Genomic DNA, 17,230 nt, shown 5'->3' with positions numbered 1-17,230 from the left:
GCTGGAATTGTAGAAAACTTCCCCAGGGCAACTCAACGGTCTTCTGATTCTCCATCACACATAATCCCAAACTTTATAGAATGCAGAATAAATATAAACATGAGAGTTGCCCTTCAGCAAAGAAAAGCTAATGTTCATGTTTGCTGAAGATTTAAGGGAAGTGTTTTGACTTTTTTCCCCTGATGATTCAGGTTTTAAATAGAAACGGTAACTTTAAAGGCAATATTTTTCCAGGGCAAGTTTTCCCACACTATACAAATATATTTAAATGGGCCATGCCCAGAGGGAAGCGGCAGAGGTAATTATGCAATATTGTAAAAATAAGATAAAAATTTAAAAGAAGTGGAATAGTCATGTTGTATATCATTCCTAGTTTATTAGGGTAGTTTGAGAAATATAAGCCAGCCAAAAAGTGATTGGCTGGTAATAAATACAATTCAAATGACTAACTTCTCTCTTGCTTTTGGAATCTACACCGTCCTTACGGCTGGAATCAAGATTGTTAGAACTGACTTCAGATACTTTAACCCTGCGTTTCCCTATCATTCTCTCTCTTGCTGTGTGCAGATATGGAACAAAATTAGATACACTGAAATGGGAGATGGGATAGGCACTTGGAATGGGAAGGGAGCCCTCCCTTAGCAATTTCTGTGTAGAAGTAGTAATATTGAAATAAAGGCAATTTTCCAATCGCCTACGATAAATAATCACCAAAATAATGAATAAGCTGGTAGTTTTTCCTTTTTCTCTAATGCTGATGAAGAGTGATGATTTATTTGAAAAGACACCAACACTGCTTGAATATCTACAACAGGGCCCTCTAGACAGTGAGGAGGGTACTTTCCAACCAGCCAGATTTTTTAGCCTCATCTGAGAGGATAAAATATTTCATCAATCACTATGGGGTATATTTGTAGCTTTAATTATTTGGTTTTTCATCTCTCGAGAGAAATGTTTCTCACAAAAGCACAAAAAAGTTAATAAAACAGCATTTATTTTTATTGTTTCACTGGAGATAAACTCAAAGTGTCCAACTGACTACTTACTATAATCCTTTAAAATCAACCACCAGTGAATCACACTCACTTTATATCCTTATCCCAAGTGACTTAATGTCTGCTTTGGTTTTCTTTTTGAGCCTGACAGAAAATAGATTTTAAGAATAAAAAGTATTTACTAAAACATTTCCTTTCATCCTATATTTTTTCAGGTAAACTTAGCACTCTTTTTCTCCCCACAAGTATGCTATGTAAAATTGTTAAATGTTAATTCATTGTTCAAGCAAAACTATACCCATAAAGTTTAAATAATATTTTCTGATTGTTAAAGTACAACATTTTAAGGGTATAAATGTCAACATAATCCAACCAAAGACAATTGTAGTGAACCTAAGTCATTGTGGGGCAGAGTTTGAACTCCAGACCTAAAATTGATACATTTTTTTAAGAAGCAGTAAAGAGTAGTGTTCAGGAATGTTGTCAATTTCCTTCATGTTTTACTCATAGTTTCATGAACTGTATTTGAAATGGTTTTCCCAGGGGAGGAGATGAAGATGGCGGAGCAGGAGGAGGCTGAGTTCCCTCCCCCCATGGACACATCAAAACTACATCTACATGTAGAGCAATTCTCACTGAAAACAAGCTGCAGACTGGCAGAAAGACTCTTCCACAACCAAGGCTGTAAAGAAAGATCCACAAGGAGTTGATAAGAAGGGACAAGAAGTGATCAGGTTGGGACCCGCACCCCTAGGAGCGGACAGAGAAGAGGAGGGGGATTACATGGGCTTGGAGATCCTCCTGCGGAGCAAGGGATTCGAACCACATATTGGGCACCCCAGCCCTGGGGTCTGATACTGGGAAGACGAGTCCCCTTAGGTGTTTGAAAATCAGTGGGAGTAACAAGAGGGCTGAAGAAACCAAGACTCCACTTGTGAAGTGTGCACACACTTCTGGGAATTGCATGGAGGAAGCAGACTGAAACTGCCTGGGGCTCTGGTGGTTACCCTTGACAGTCCCTGTGTACACCCTGGCCCTCACTGGGTGCCTGCTCTGGCCCCTCATGCTCCAACTCCCCACTAGGCGGAAGGCTGTTGCTGAGGAGAATACTACTATGGGGGATGGAGCTTGCTTGGACCTGGCACTGCATTTGAACAAGGCGAGGGCAGCCACTGCTGGCACTCGTGGAGGTGGTGGGTTGGGAGCTATCTTGAGCTCTGACTGGTGTGCCAGGACTGCACCAGCACCCACTCTGGTGGGAGGGGGGAGAGCACACACTTAGGGGAAATAAAACCAACTTGGACTCAACCCTCAGGGTTTCTGCTCCAGAACCTTGGAGCCAACTCACACCCCTGACAGGGCAGTGATGGCCACTGATCATAGGAGAAGCTCTGGCTCACACGTGGCTCTGGCTCTAGCCCCTGACTCTCGAGCTCCACCTCCCACCAAGGTGATAGATGCCAGCACACCCCAGGGGAAGATGTGACCCACAGTCATTTCAGATCCAGCTATCCCAACAAAGCCACTGGGGACATGAAGAGTTCATAGGGGTGCTCCCACACAAGGACACCCCTTCAAGACTGGGATAGGTAACTGTTTCACCTAAGTTCATAGAGAGAGAGAAAGTTAAACAGAGAAGACAGAGGAATATGTTTCAAATGATAGAATAAGAACCACACGCCCCTCCCTGGAAGAACGCTTAATGAAAGAGATGTAAATAATTTACCAGATAAAGAATTCAAAGCATTAGTAATAAAAATGCTAATTGGAGGCAGAGTTAAGATGGCGGTGTGGGAAGATGCGGAGTTATTGTCTCCCCACAACTAGGTCGCCTGCCAGCCGCTGGTGGGGGACTCTGGCGCCCAAGGAGATAGGAGGAACCCCAAAGTGAACTGGTAGGACGTAGAGGGATTGAGGAGGGAGGAGAAGCGGACGCCAGACAGGATCGGCGTCCCTGAGGCCAGGAGATCAGGAGAGGCAGGAGGGAGGGACCCTCTGGGAAGAGCAGGAAAGGGGCAGAGGGCAATCGCCTGGCCCAATGGGCCGGGGAGCCTGCTGAGCTCCCAGGCCAGTCCCCTGCCCTCTAAGGCCCCCTCCAGGCTACGTGGGTCCTTGAGCACATGGGAGAGAGGCTGGGGAGATCAGGAGAAGCAGGCGGGAGGAGCCATCCAGGAAGAGCGGGAAAGGAACGGAGGGCCATTGCCCCACCCACTCGGGCCCGGGGAGCCTGCTGAGACCCCAGGCCAATCCCCTGCCCTCCAAGCCCCCTCCAGGCTGCGTGGGTCCTTGAGGGCATAGGAGGGAGGCTGGCGAGATCAGGAGAGGCAGGCGGGAGGAGCCATCCAGGAGGAGTGGGAGAGGAGCAGAGGGTGATTGCTCCGCCCACTCAGGCATGGGGAGCTTGCTGAGCTCCCAGGCTGGTCCCCTGCCCTCCAAAGACCCCTCCAGGCTGCGTAGGTCCTTGGGGGCATAGGAGGGAGACCAGGGAGATCAGGAGAGGCAGGCAGGAGGGGCCCTCCCAGACTGGAGGAGCAGGAGAGGAGAGGAGGGAGTTTGCTCTGCCCACTTGGGCCCAGGAAGCCTGCTGGTCTCCCAGGTGAGGTCTCCTGCCCTCTGAGACCAGGGGTAGGGGGCACGCCTGGGCCCTTTCTGTTCCTTGAGGCTAAGTCCCACCTCCCCAGCCTCCAGAGCCTTTTCCAGCCCTGTGGATCCTGAACATTGGCCCACCGCCCAAACCTCGCCCCTGCTTAGGACCCTCCCTCCACAGCCAAGGCCTTACCTCCCCCCCCCGTTTTTTTTCTTTTCTTTTCCCTCCTCCTCTTTTTTACTATTGTGGTAATGATGTACCTTCCAGTTGTTGATTCATCTATATTTTTATATTCTTCCTAACATATCTGTTAGTTTCCTAGCCTAATTTTATTTTTTACTTTGTTATTGTATTTTTCGCTGCCTCAGGCGGCTTGTGGGATCTTGGTTCACAAGCCCGGGGTCAGGCTGAAGCTTCTGTGGTGGGAGCTCCGAGTCTGAACCACTGGACTAACAGAGAACCTCAGACTCCAGGGAATATTCATCAGAGTGAGGTCTCACAGAGTTCCTCATCTCAGCACCAAGACCCAGCTCTACCCTATAGCCTACAAACTCCAGTGTTGGAAGACTCAGGCCAAACAACTAGTAAAACAGGAACACAATCCCACTCATTAAAAAAAAAAAAAAGAGACAGCAAAAAACTTTGTCACAGATGAAGGAGCATGGGAAAAACCTCCAAGACCAAACAAATGAAGAGGAAATAGGCAAACTACGTGAAAAAGAATTCAGAGTAATGATAGTAAAGATGATCCAGAATCTCGGAAATAGAATGGAAGCATGGATTGAGAAAATACAAGAAATATTTAACTAAGATCTAGAAGAACTAAAGAACAAACAAACAGAAATGAACAACACAATATCTGAAATGAAAAATACACTAGAAGGAATCAATAACAGAATAACTGAGGCAGAAGAACGAATAAGTTATCTGGAAGACAAAATGGTGGAAATAACTGCTGAGGAGCGGAATAAAGAAAAAAGAATGAAAAGAATTGAAGACAATCTCAGAGAGCTCTGGGACAACACTAAACGCACAAACATTCAAATTATAGGGGTCCCAGAAGAAGAAGAGAAAAAGAAAGGGTCTGAGAAAATATTTGAAGAGATTATAGTTGAAAACTTCCCTAACGTGGGAAAGGAAATAGTCACCCAAGTCAAGGAAGCACAGAGTCCCATACAGGATAAACCCTAGGAAAAACACACCGAGACACATATTAATCAAACTCACAAAAATTAAATTCAAAGAAAAAATATTAAAAGCAGCAAGTGAAAAATAAAAAGTAACATACAAAGGAATCCTCATAAGGTTATCAGCTGATTTTTCAGCAGAAACTCTGCAGGCCAGAAGGGAGTGGCAGAATAAAGTGATGAAAGAGAAAAACCTACAACAAAGATTACTCTACCCACCAAAGATCTCATTCAGATTTGATGGAGAAGTCAAAAGCTTCTCAGACAAGCAAAAGCTAAGAGAATTCAGCACCACCAAACCAGCTTTACAACTGCTAAAGAAACTTCTCTAGGCGGGAAACACAAGAGAAGAAAAAGACCCACAAAAGCAAACCCAAACAAAACAATTAAGAAAATGGTAATAGGAACATACATATCGATTATAATCTTGAATGCAGATGGATTAAATGTCCCAACCAAAAGACACAGACTGGCTGAATGGATACAAAAACAAGACCCATATATATGCTGTGTACAAGAGACCCACTTCAGACCTAGGGACACATACAGACTGAAAATGAAAGGATGGAAAAAGATATTGTATGCAAATGGAAATCAGAAGAAAGCTGGAGTAGCAATACTTCTATCAGATAAAATAGACTTTAAAATAAAGACTGTTACAAGAGATAAGGAGGGACACTACATGATGATCAAAGGATGAATCCAAGAAGATATAACAATTATAAATGTTTATGCACCCAACATAGGAGTACTTCAATACATAAGGTAAATGCTAACAACCATGAAAGGAGAAATTGACAGTGACACAATAATAGTAGGGGACTTTAACACCCCACTTACACCAAAGGACACGTCATCCAAACAGAAAATAAATAAGGAAACACAAGCTTTAAATGACACAATAGACCACATAGATCTAATTGATATTTATAGAACATTCCACCCAAAATTGGCAGGATACACTTTCTTCTCAAGTGCACATGGAACATTCTCCAGGATAGATCACATCTTGGGTCACAAATCAAGGCTTGGTAAATTTAAGAAAATTGAAATTGTATCAAGCGTCTTTTCTGACCACAATGCTATGAGATTGGAAATCAGTTACAGGAAAAAAGCTGTAAAAAACAGAAATACATGGAGGCTAAACAGTGTGCTACTAAATAATCAAGAGATCACTGAAGAAATCAAAGAAGAAATAAAAAAATACATAGAAACAAATCACAACGAAAACACAACCACCCAAAACCTATGGGACACAGCAAAAGCAGTTCTAAGAGGGAAGTTTATAGCAATACAGTCTCATCTCAAAAAACAAGAAAAATCTCCAACCTAACCCCACACTTAAAACAACTAGAGAAAGAAGAACAAAGAAAACCCAAAATCAGTAGAAGGAAAGAAATCATAAAGATCAGAGCAGAAATAAATGAAAAAGAAATGATAGCAAAGAACAATAAAACTAAAAGCTGGTTCTTTGAGAAGATAAAATTGATAACCCTTAGCCAGATTCATCAAGAAAAAAGGTGAGGACGCAAATCAATAAAATTAGAAATGAAAAAGGAGAAATCACAACTGACACTGCAGAAATACAAGGGATTATAAGAGACTACTACCAACAACTATATGTCAATAAAATGGACAACCTGGAAGAAATGGACAAATTCTTGGAAAAGTACAACTTTCCAAGACTGAACCAGGAAGAATTAGAAAATATAAACAGACCTATCACAAGTATTGAAATTGAAACCGTAATTAAAAATCTTCCAGCAAACAAAAGTCCGGAACCAGATGGCTTCACAGGTGAATTCTATCAAACATTTAGAGAAGAGCTAACACTGATCCTTCTCAAACTCTTCCAAAAAATTGCAGAGGGAGAAACACTCCCAAATTTATTCTATGAAGCCACCATCACCCTGATACCAAAACCAGAAAAAGATATCACAAGAAAAGAAAATTAAAGACCAATATCACTGATGAACATAGATGCAAAAATCCTCAACAAAATACTAGCAAACAGAATCCAATAGCACATTAAAAGGATCACACACCATGATCAAGTGGGATTATCCCAGAGATGCAAGGATTCTTCAATATATGCAAATCAATCAATGTGATACACCACATTAACAAATTAAGGAATAAAAACCATATGATCATCTCAATAGATGAAGAAAAACCTTTTGACAAAATTCAACACCAATTTATGATAAAAACTCTCCAGAAAATGGGCATAGAGGGAACCTACCTCAACATAATAAAGGCCATATATGACAAATCCACAGCAAGCCTCATACTCAATGGTGAAAAACTGAAAGCATTTCCACTAGGATCAGGAACAAGACAAGGATATCCACTCTCGCCACTCTTAATCAACATAGCATTGGAAGTCCAAGCCACAGCAATCAGAGAAGAAAAAGAAATAAAAGGAATACAAATTGGAAAAGAAGAAGTAAAATTGTCACTGTTTGCTGAAGACATGACACTATACATAGAAAATCCTAAAGATGCCACCAGAAAACTACTAGAACTAATCAATGAATTTGGTAAGGTTGCAGGATACAAAATTAATGCACAGAAATCTCTTGCATTCCTATACACCAACAATGAAAGATCAGAAAGGGAAATTAAGGAAACACTCCCATTTACCACTGCAACAAAAAGAATAAAATACCTAGGAATAAACCTACCTAAGGAGGCAAAAGACCTGTACTCAGAAAACTATAAAACACTGATGAAAGAAATAAAAGATGACATAAACAGATGGAGAAATATACCATTTTCTTGCATTGGAAGAATCAATATTGTGAAAATGACTAAACTGCCCAAAGCAATCTACAGATTCAGTGCAATCCCTATCAAACTACCAATGGCATTTTTCACAGAATTAGAACAAAAAATCTTGTAATTCATATGGGAACACAAAAGACTCCGAATAGCCAAAGCAATCTTGAGAAGGAAAAACGGAGTTGGAGGAATCAAGCTCCCTGACTTCCAAACTATACCACAAAGCTACAGTAATCAAGACAGTATGGTACTGGCACAAAAACAGAAATATAGATCAATGGTACAAGATAGAATGCCCAGAGATAAACCCACACGCATATGGGCACCTAATTTACGACAAAGGAGGCAAGAACATACAATGGAGAAAAGAGAGCCCCTTCAACAAGTGGTGCTGGGAAGACTGGACAGCTACATGTAAAATAATGAAATTAGAACACTACCTGACACCATACAGAAAAAACTCCAAATGGATTAAAGACTTTAATGTAAGACTAGACACTATAAAACTCTTAGAGGAAAACATAGGAAAAACACTCTTTGACATAAACCACAGCAAGATCTTTTTTGACCCACCTCCTAGAGTAACAGAAATAAAAACAAAAATAAACAAATGGGGCTTAATGAAACTTAAAAGCTTTTACACAGCAAAGGAAGCCATAAACAAGACAAAAAGACAACCCTCAGAATGGGAGAAAATATTTGCAAATGAAACAACAGACAAAGGATTAATCTCCAAAATATACAAATAGCTCATGGAGTGCAATATCAAAAAAGCAAACAATCCAGTTAAAAAATGGACGGAAGACCTAAACAGACATTTCACCAAGGAGCACATACAGATGGCCAAGAGGCACATGAAAAGATGCTCAGCATCACTAATTATTAGAGAAATGCAAATCAAAGCTACAATGAGGTATCACCTCTCACCGGTCAGAACGGGCATTATCAAAAAATCTAGAAACAAATGCTGGAAAGGGTGTGGTGAAAAGGGAACCCTCTTGCAGTTTTGGTGGGAATGTAAATTGATACAACCATTGTAGAAATCAGTATGAAGTTTCCATAAAAAACTAAAAATAGAACTACCATATGACCCAGCAATCCCACTACTGGGCATATACCCTGAGAAAACCATAATTCAAAAAGAGTCATGTACCACAGTGTTCATTGCAGCACTATTTACAGTAGCCAGGACATGGAAGCAACGTAAATGTCCATTGACAGATGAATGGATAAAGAAGATGTGGCACATATATACAATGGAATATTACTCAGCCGTAAAAAGAAACGAAATTGAGTTATTTGCAGTGAGGTGGATGGACCTAGAATCTGTCATACAGAGTGAAGTAAGTCAGAAAGAGAAAAACAAATACTGTACACTAACGCATATATATGGAATCTAAAAAAAAAAGTGGTACTGATGAACCTAGTTGCAGGGCAGGAATAAAGAGGTAGACATAGAAAATGGACTTTAGGACATGGGGTGGAAGGGCGAAGCTGGGGCAAAGAGAGAGTAGCATTGACATATATACACTATGGAATGTAAAATAGTTGGCTGGTGGGAAGCAGCAGCATAGCACAGGGAAATTGGCTTTGTGCTTTGTGGCCACCTAGAGTGGTGGGATAGGGAGGATGGGAGGGAGGCTCAAGAGGGAGGGTATATGGGGACATGTGTATGCATATGGCTGATTCGCTTTGTTGTGCAACAGAAACTAACACAGTATGTGAAGCAAGTATACTCCAATAAAGACCTATTTTTAAAAAAAGAATGCTAATTGAACTTGGGAAAACAATAGAGGAATACAGTGAGAATTTTAACAAGGAACTATAAAATATAAAAAGAAGGAATTAATCATAGACCAGGTGATACAGAAGAACGCATATGTGGTCTGGAAGGTGGAATAATGGAAATCACCCAATCAGAACAGTGAAAATAAAAACAAATTAAAAAATGACAGTTTAAGGGACCTCTGGGACAACATCAAGAGTACTAACATTTGCATTATAGGGGTCTCAGAAGGAAAGGACAGTGAGAATGGGGTCCGAAATGTATTCATGAAATTATGGCTGAAAACTTACTGATCCTGTAGAAGGAAACAGATTTCCAGGTACAGGAAGTACAAAAAAAGTCCCAAAGAAGATGAACACAAAGAGACCCACACCAAGACATATCATAATTAAAATGGCAAAAGTTAAAGATAAAGAGAGAATTCTAAAGGTGCAAGAAAAAAACAGTCACATACAAGGGAAGCCAAAAAAGGCTATCAGCTGATTTTTCTGCAGAAACTTTGCAGGCCAGAAGGGAGTGTAATGATATATTTAAAGTGCTGAGAAGGAGACCCCCGCAACCTAGGATACTCTACTCAGCAAGTTTATCATTCAGAATGGAAGGAGAGATAAAGAACTTCTCAGACAAGCAAAAGCTAAGAGTTCATCAAACTGAACCGACCCTATAAGCAGTGTTTAAAGGGTCTTCTCTAAGTCGAAAAGAAAAGGTTGCAATGAGAAGTAAGAATTTATAGGAAATGAAAAATCCTACTAGTAAAGGCAAATACATAGTAAATGCTGTGGATCAACCACTTAAATAAGCTAGTATGAAGATTAAAAAACAAAAATTGTAAAATCAATTTTAGCTACAATAAACAGTTAAGGGATAAACACGAAGATGTAAAATATGACATCAAAATCACAAAATGTGGAAGAGGGGAGTAGAAAATGTAGATCTTTTGGAATGTACTTGAACTTAGACTTCTATCAGTTTGTGGTTTTTCTCTATCTAATGGTTAGGATTTGTGAATTATATGAGATACTAAACATGCATTTATGGAAAATGATGAAGAAGGCAGGTGTGCGTATTTGAACAAACATGTTACCTGCATGTGAACAAAATGCCCTTAGCATGTAATTAAGGGTTTGTATGTGCCAGAGACACACCTGGAGCCCGAGCACAGCTCTGTCATCTCACCTGAGGCATCTCTGGGAGCACAGTAGGGCCCATCATGCATCCTGAGGACACATCACACAACCAGGGAATCATGCAGTTCTCAATTATCAGGCCAGTCTGGCTTTCCTAATTTAGGGTGCGGTGGGCAGAAGGTGAGGTGACACTGGGGCTCCTGCAAAGCTACATGCTGCAGAGGACAATGACAGGCACTCATCCTGCTAGGGGAGCCAGCATTAAGTAAACCCTTTCTTCCTTTCATGTCTATCCATCTACAAGGGGCAGGGTTTTTAATCACAGAGATTTGAGGAAATCGCCTAAGTTGATCTTTGTGAGCATGATAAAGAACCAAAGAAAGAGAAGATTAGTGATTTTCATAAAAGGAGAATAACTCATAACCACAACCTCCTCTACAAAGCATGAGACGTAACACACTGTGTGGTGCCCCTTTATTTTCTGCCTCTTCCTTTTAGTCTTTCCCACCAGTCTCATTTCCTTCATTGTGGGAAGCCATGCAGCCGGCTTGTGTCTAAGACTCTCTCCCATCCCCTTCCAGCCTGCAAAATCACCGCTTCCTCCTTCCCCTGCACAGTTCTCTTAGGTGCCTGTTGGAAGAAAGACACACTCCAGACCCAGGGGTGTGCATGGGGACTTGGAAAGCTCCTGAATTACTCCACAATGGTGGGTAGTAAAGTCCACTTGCTTGAGAGAATTATCATACGCCTGGTCTGGCCAACAAGGCAATCAGTTCCGAGTGAATGGAAGGAGAGGAAAAGGTCGAGGTCTGTGCAGACCAGAGCAGAATCATTAACAGGGCGAAGTCCCAGAAGTGAGAAGGTCCTGGACAAATTAATTTTCAAGCATTTGAAAATCTGAGTAGTTCACTATATATGCAGGGCCTGCTATGTGCCAAGAACTGTGCTAGGTGCTGGGAACAGAGCTCCCATCCTCAGAGCTTACAGGAGGTCAGGAAATCTGGGTAATTACAAAACAGCTTGTTACAGTGATGATCAAGGTGCATGGGAGCACAGAAGAGGAGGCTTATCTCAGATGTGGGGACAAGGGAAAACTTCCCGGAGGCAGTGATAACTAAGCTGAGAATTTAAGAGTGTATAGCAATTAGTTTCCAGAGCAGAAGGGGGATCTGGGAAGGGGCAGAATGTCCTAAGCAGAGGATCTAGAGAAAAGGGAATGTCGGGCTTCTGACAGACTACAAGAATTCAGGGTGGCTGGATCTTAGAAGGCTGAGTCTGTGAGTGCAGAGACCCTGAGGGGCCTTGGGGGTCCCATTTAGGCTTTATTTGAAGCAGTGGGGGTCAGTGGAATTGTTACTGAACAGAATTTGTGTCTGCTCACCTGTGCGCAGTAAAACCAATCTACTGACACCGGGTTGTGGTGAAGGCAAGTGCAATGTTTACTGCAGGTGCCAAACAAGGAAGTCTGGTGGCTAACACTCAAAAGAGCCAAATTACTTGTTTGGCACCTGCAGTAAACACTGCACTTTCCTTCACCACAACCCAGTGTCAGTAGATTGGCTTTACTGCACGCAGATGAGTGGACCAAAGTTTGGTTCGGTAACAGAATGTTTTAAACAGAGAAGTGAGACCAACAGTTTAATATTTTAGAATGATTTCTCTGGGAGTTGTTTCAGTAGGGAAGGAGAGAGAAGACTAAGGGCCAGAACTACAGCAGCGGCTATAGAGAGAAGTGGAAGGATTCAGGAAATATTCGGAATCAGAAGTGACAAGATTTGGTGACAGACGATTCCTTAGAGAAAAACCCTGTATGTTCAGTCAGCTCTCTCCTCCCCCCTCCCCCTTTTCCTTCCTTCTTTCCTTCCTTCCTCCCTCCCTTCCTCCCCTCTCTCCCTTCCCTCCCTCTTTCCTTCTCTCCCTTCCCTCCCTCCCTCCTTCCCTTCCTCCCTCCCTTCCCTCCTTCCCTCCCTCCCTTCCCTCCTTCTCTCCTTCCCTCCTTCCTTCTTTCTTTCCTTCCTTTCTTATTAAACTTAGGTTTGGGCTTTAAAGTTGATATAAAGTGACTTTAAAATAAAAATGACTAGGACTAGGTTTTTCATTTAAAGAGATTAAATTTTTTGACTTTACAATAAAATAAGAATAGCAGCTAGCACTCATGAACAGCTATTATGTGTCAGAGGCTGTTCTAAGCACTTTACATATATTAATTCCTTTAATCCTTATAACCTTATTACCCCCAAATTACACATGAGAAACTGATGAACAGAGAGGTTGAGTAACTTACCCAAGGTCACACAGCTGATAAGTGGCAAAGCTGGGATTTCAACCCAAGTACTTTGGTTCAGTCCCTGCTTCCCCACTTAACTACAGGAATGACCATGGGGAAAAAATTTAAAAAGATTGCCTGAGATCTGTTTGGGATAAGATTGCCTGTACCCCCTGTTGATTAGATAGGAGATGAGTGATCAAATCGGAAGCTGGAAAGGGCTAGAAGAAGAAATTACTGATGATGGCCTAGTTTCTGGGCAGCTGTAATTTCTAGAGGATAACATGTTTTCACTTAATACTTGTAGTGGATTGAATGGTGGCCTCCCAAAAGATAAGTCTACGCAGAAACTGTGAATATGACCTTATTTGGAAAAAAGTCTTTGTAGATGTAATTAAGTCATCTTGAAATGAGATCACCCAGGATTATCCAAGTGAGTCCTAATTCAATGAGAAGTGTCCTTACAAGAAGAAGAGGAGACACAGAGGAGAAGGCCACGTGGAGATGAAGGCCGATTTGCAGTTACACAGCTACAAACAAAAAAACCCCAAGGATTGTCAGCAGCCACCAGAAGGTAGTAGAAAGGTATGAAATGAATGGTCCCTCAGAGCCTCCAGAAGGAATCAAACCTGCTCCTGCTTTATTTCAGACTTCTTGTCTCCAGAACTGTGAAAGAAAAAATTTCTGTTGTTTTCTATCCAGAAAAATTCTATCTATCTAAATGTGAAGAGTGCTTGGTAAGATGTAGGTTGAAAAGACAGCATAGGCTAGGAGACCATCTTCTTCTTAATGTGTTAAGCATTTCGATTACTGAACTGATATGGATGCCTTCTTATTGGAATTGATCCTTTACTTCTCATTCAGTTAGCATAGTTACTCTGATTTATGTTTCAAATGAGGAATACACAGTGGTTCTGTGGAAGTGTGACCTGATCGGAGCATTGGTCTGTGATGGCAAGAGGCAGTGATATTTACAATAGCCAAGTAAAGGTGGGTGGAGTTAACCCCAAGAACACTGCTTTTCCATCGTATTCTACTGTAAGCTCCTTCTGTAACATTTTCTGCTACTCTTTTCCCATCTTCAGTTTTACAATGAACAAAAAGAATATAAAAATGAGATAGATGCAAAACATTCCATATACCTGCAGCTTCCAAGATTGCTTCTCTCTCCAGAGTCAGGCTTCTGTGTTTGCTTTCTTGATGCCCTAAGTTAGTACTTGTAAGTATTTTAATTGAAATACGCAGTTATTGGCATATTTTTTTCCACAAGGAAATGTAAAGATAATAAATTATTTTGGTAGATCCAAAATTGTCATTATAATTACAGCAAGTCAAGATTACAGTTAAAGCCTTCCTTTTAACTTAGAATCTTCATTCCCATTTCTTACAACACTTTGTTATAGAACTGCAAAGATGATAGAAAGACAAGTTCTGTCAACTGTATCTTCAGGTTTTAAAAATATTAAGCTATTCTTTCAACATTACTGGACAGTGGAGCAGGACATCCCTGAGAAAGTAAACATAAATTAAAAAAAATTAAATTAAAACAAAGTAGTGTTCAGCTAGAGGCTGAAAGGCATTAATTTGTTTCTCTCTAAATTCTGGGCCCTCTTTGACCTGACTTCTAGCTTTGACAATGACTACACTTAAAAGAGCTAGTTCTTAGAGAGTACTTAATTATAAATCAAGCTCTGGGCTAAACATAACTTTTCCATAGATTCACTTGTTTAATTCTATCAAAGACCCTGTCAAGTGGGCGGTATCATTGTCATCTTCATTTTAAAGATAAAGAATCTGAAGCACAGAGAAGTAAAGCTTTTTTCCCCAAGGTCACAAAACTAGGAAGTAGCTAGCTGAGTAGGAATTTGAACAAAGCTTCAAGGTTTTAAGACGTTACATTTAACTATCTCCTATACTTGAACAAAATCAGTCTTGAGTTTCTGAGCCAATGCGTGACGTGAAGGAAGCACCCCGGGGAAACCAGCTGATTAGGACTTCGCTCTTGCAGGGCTTATATTCACTGTGGTAGGTCTGTTGCTCTCCCTGGCTCAGGAATTCAGAGAACATCAAAGAAGAGTGTGCCGCCTGTAGAGGGAGAGGATAATTTAGCAAGGGATTGGAAAACTTTATATAAAGGGCCAGAGAGTAAAAGTTTTTGGCTCTGCAGGTCATATGATCTCTGTCACTCAACTCAGCCATTATAGCATGAAAGCAGCCATAGAGAAAATATCAACAAAAGGGCATGGGTGTGTTCCCATAAAACTTCACTTACAAAGGTAGGTGGAGGACTGGATTTGACCCAAAGATGGTAGTTTGCCAACTCCTGGTCTGAAGTGCTATTTGTTGCCCTTAAGCTATAGTGAGATCAACTACCTCAGAAGCCCATCAACTTTCTCCTAACGAAAAATAACCAGGCCTCCAATGTGGCAGGGACATGGCCCCAGTCCTAGTCTCTCCTCCTGATCGAGGCCAAGTGTTCTTAACCTGTGGTCCATGGACACTCATAAGCAAGTTTCAGAGAGTCCACAAACTGGATATAAGAGAAAAGATACTTTATTTTATGTCTTTCTTGGTATTTTGAAGACTGTGGAGGAAAAATTGATCAGTTTGAGTTATTTCAGTATAGTAAGTCCCCTACATATGAACGAGTTCCATTCTTTTTTTTTTTTTTTTTTTAACATCTTTATTGGAGTATAATTGCTTTACAATTGTGTGTTAGTTTCTGCTTTATAACAAAGTGAATCAGTTATACATATACATATGTTCCCATATCTCTTCCCTCTTGCATCTCCCTCCCTCCCACCCTCCCTATCCCACCCTTCTAGGTGGTCACAAAGCACAGAGCTGATCTCCCTGTGCTATGCGGTTGCTTCCCACTAGCTATCTATTTTACGTTTGGTATTGTATATGTGTCCAGCCGCTCTCTCACTTTGTCACATCTTACCCTTCCCCCTCCCCATATCCTCAAGTCCATTCTCTAATAGGTCTGTGTCTTTATTTCCGTCTTGCCACTAGGTTCTTCATGACCATTTTTTTCCCCTTAGATTCCATATATATGTGTTCGCATACTGTATTTGTTTTTCTCTTTCTGACTTACTTCACTCTGTATGACAGACTCTAGGTCCATCCACCTCACTACAAATACCTCCATTTCGTTTCTTTTTATGGAGGAGTAATATTCCATTGTATATATGTGCCACATCTTCTTTATCCATTCATCCGATGTTGGACACATAGGTTGCTTCCATGTCCTGTCTATTGTAAATAGAGCTGCAATGAACATTTTGGTACATGACTCTTTTTGAACTATGGTTTTCTCAGGGTATATGCCCAGTAGTGGGATTGCTGGGTCGTATGGGAGTTCTATTTTTAGTTTTTTAAGGAACCTCCATACTGTTCTCCATAGTGGCTGTATCAATTTACATTCCCACCAACAGTGCAAGAGGGTTCCCTTTTCTCCACGCCCTCTCCAGCATTTATTGTTTCTAGATTTTTTGATGATGGCCATTCTGACCGGTGTGAAATGATATCTCATTGTAGTTTTGATTTGCATTGCTCTAATGATTAATGATGTTGAGCATTCTTTCATGTGTTTGTTGGCAATCTGTATATCTTCTTTGCAGAAATGTCTATTTAGGTCTTCTGCCCTTTTTGGATGGGGTTGTTTGTTTTTTTGTTATTGAGCTGCATGAGCTGCTTGTAAATCTTGGAGATTAATCCTTTGTCAGTTGCTTCATTTGCAAATATTTTCTCCCATTCTGAGGGTTGTCTTTTGGTCTAGTTTATGGTTTCCTTTGCTGTGCAAAAGCTTTTAAGTTTCATTAGGTCCCATTTGTTTATTTTGTTTTTATTTCCATTTCTCTAGGAGTTGGGTCAAAAAGGGTCTTGCTGTGATTTATGTCATAGAGTGCTCTGCCTATGTTTTCCTCTAAGAGTTTGATAGTGTCTGGCCTTACATTTAGGTCTTTAATTCATTTTGAGTTTATTTTTGTGTATGGTGTTAAGGAGTGTTCTAATTTCATACTTTTACATGTACCTGTCCAGTTTTCCCAGCACCACTTATTGAAGAGGCTGTCTTTTCTCCACTGTATACGCTTGCCTCCTTTATCAAAGATAAGGTGACCATATGTGCGTGGGTTTATCTCTGGACTTTCTATCCTGTTCCATTGATCTATGTTTCTGTTTCTGTGCCAGTATCATACTGTCTTGATTACTGTAGCTTTGTAGTATAGCCTGAAGTCAGGGAGCCTGATTCCTCCAGCTCCATTTTTTGTTCTCAAGATTGCTTTGGCTATTCGGGGTCTTTTGTGTTTCCATACAAATTGTGAAATTTTTTGTTCTAGTTCTGTGAAAAATGCCAGTGGTAGTTTGATAGGGATTGCATTGAATCTGTAGATTGCTTTGGGTACTATAGTCATTTTCGCAATGTTGATTCTTCCAATCTAAGAACATGGTATATCTCTCCCTCTATTTGTATCACCTTTAATTTCTTTCATCAGTG

Source organism: Eschrichtius robustus, chromosome 13 (assembly GCF_028021215.1).
Source record: "Eschrichtius robustus isolate mEscRob2 chromosome 13, mEscRob2.pri, whole genome shotgun sequence".
NCBI classification, from domain to species: domain Eukaryota; kingdom Metazoa; phylum Chordata; class Mammalia; order Artiodactyla; family Eschrichtiidae; genus Eschrichtius; species Eschrichtius robustus.
Note: the sequence above shows the minus strand (reverse complement) of the source record.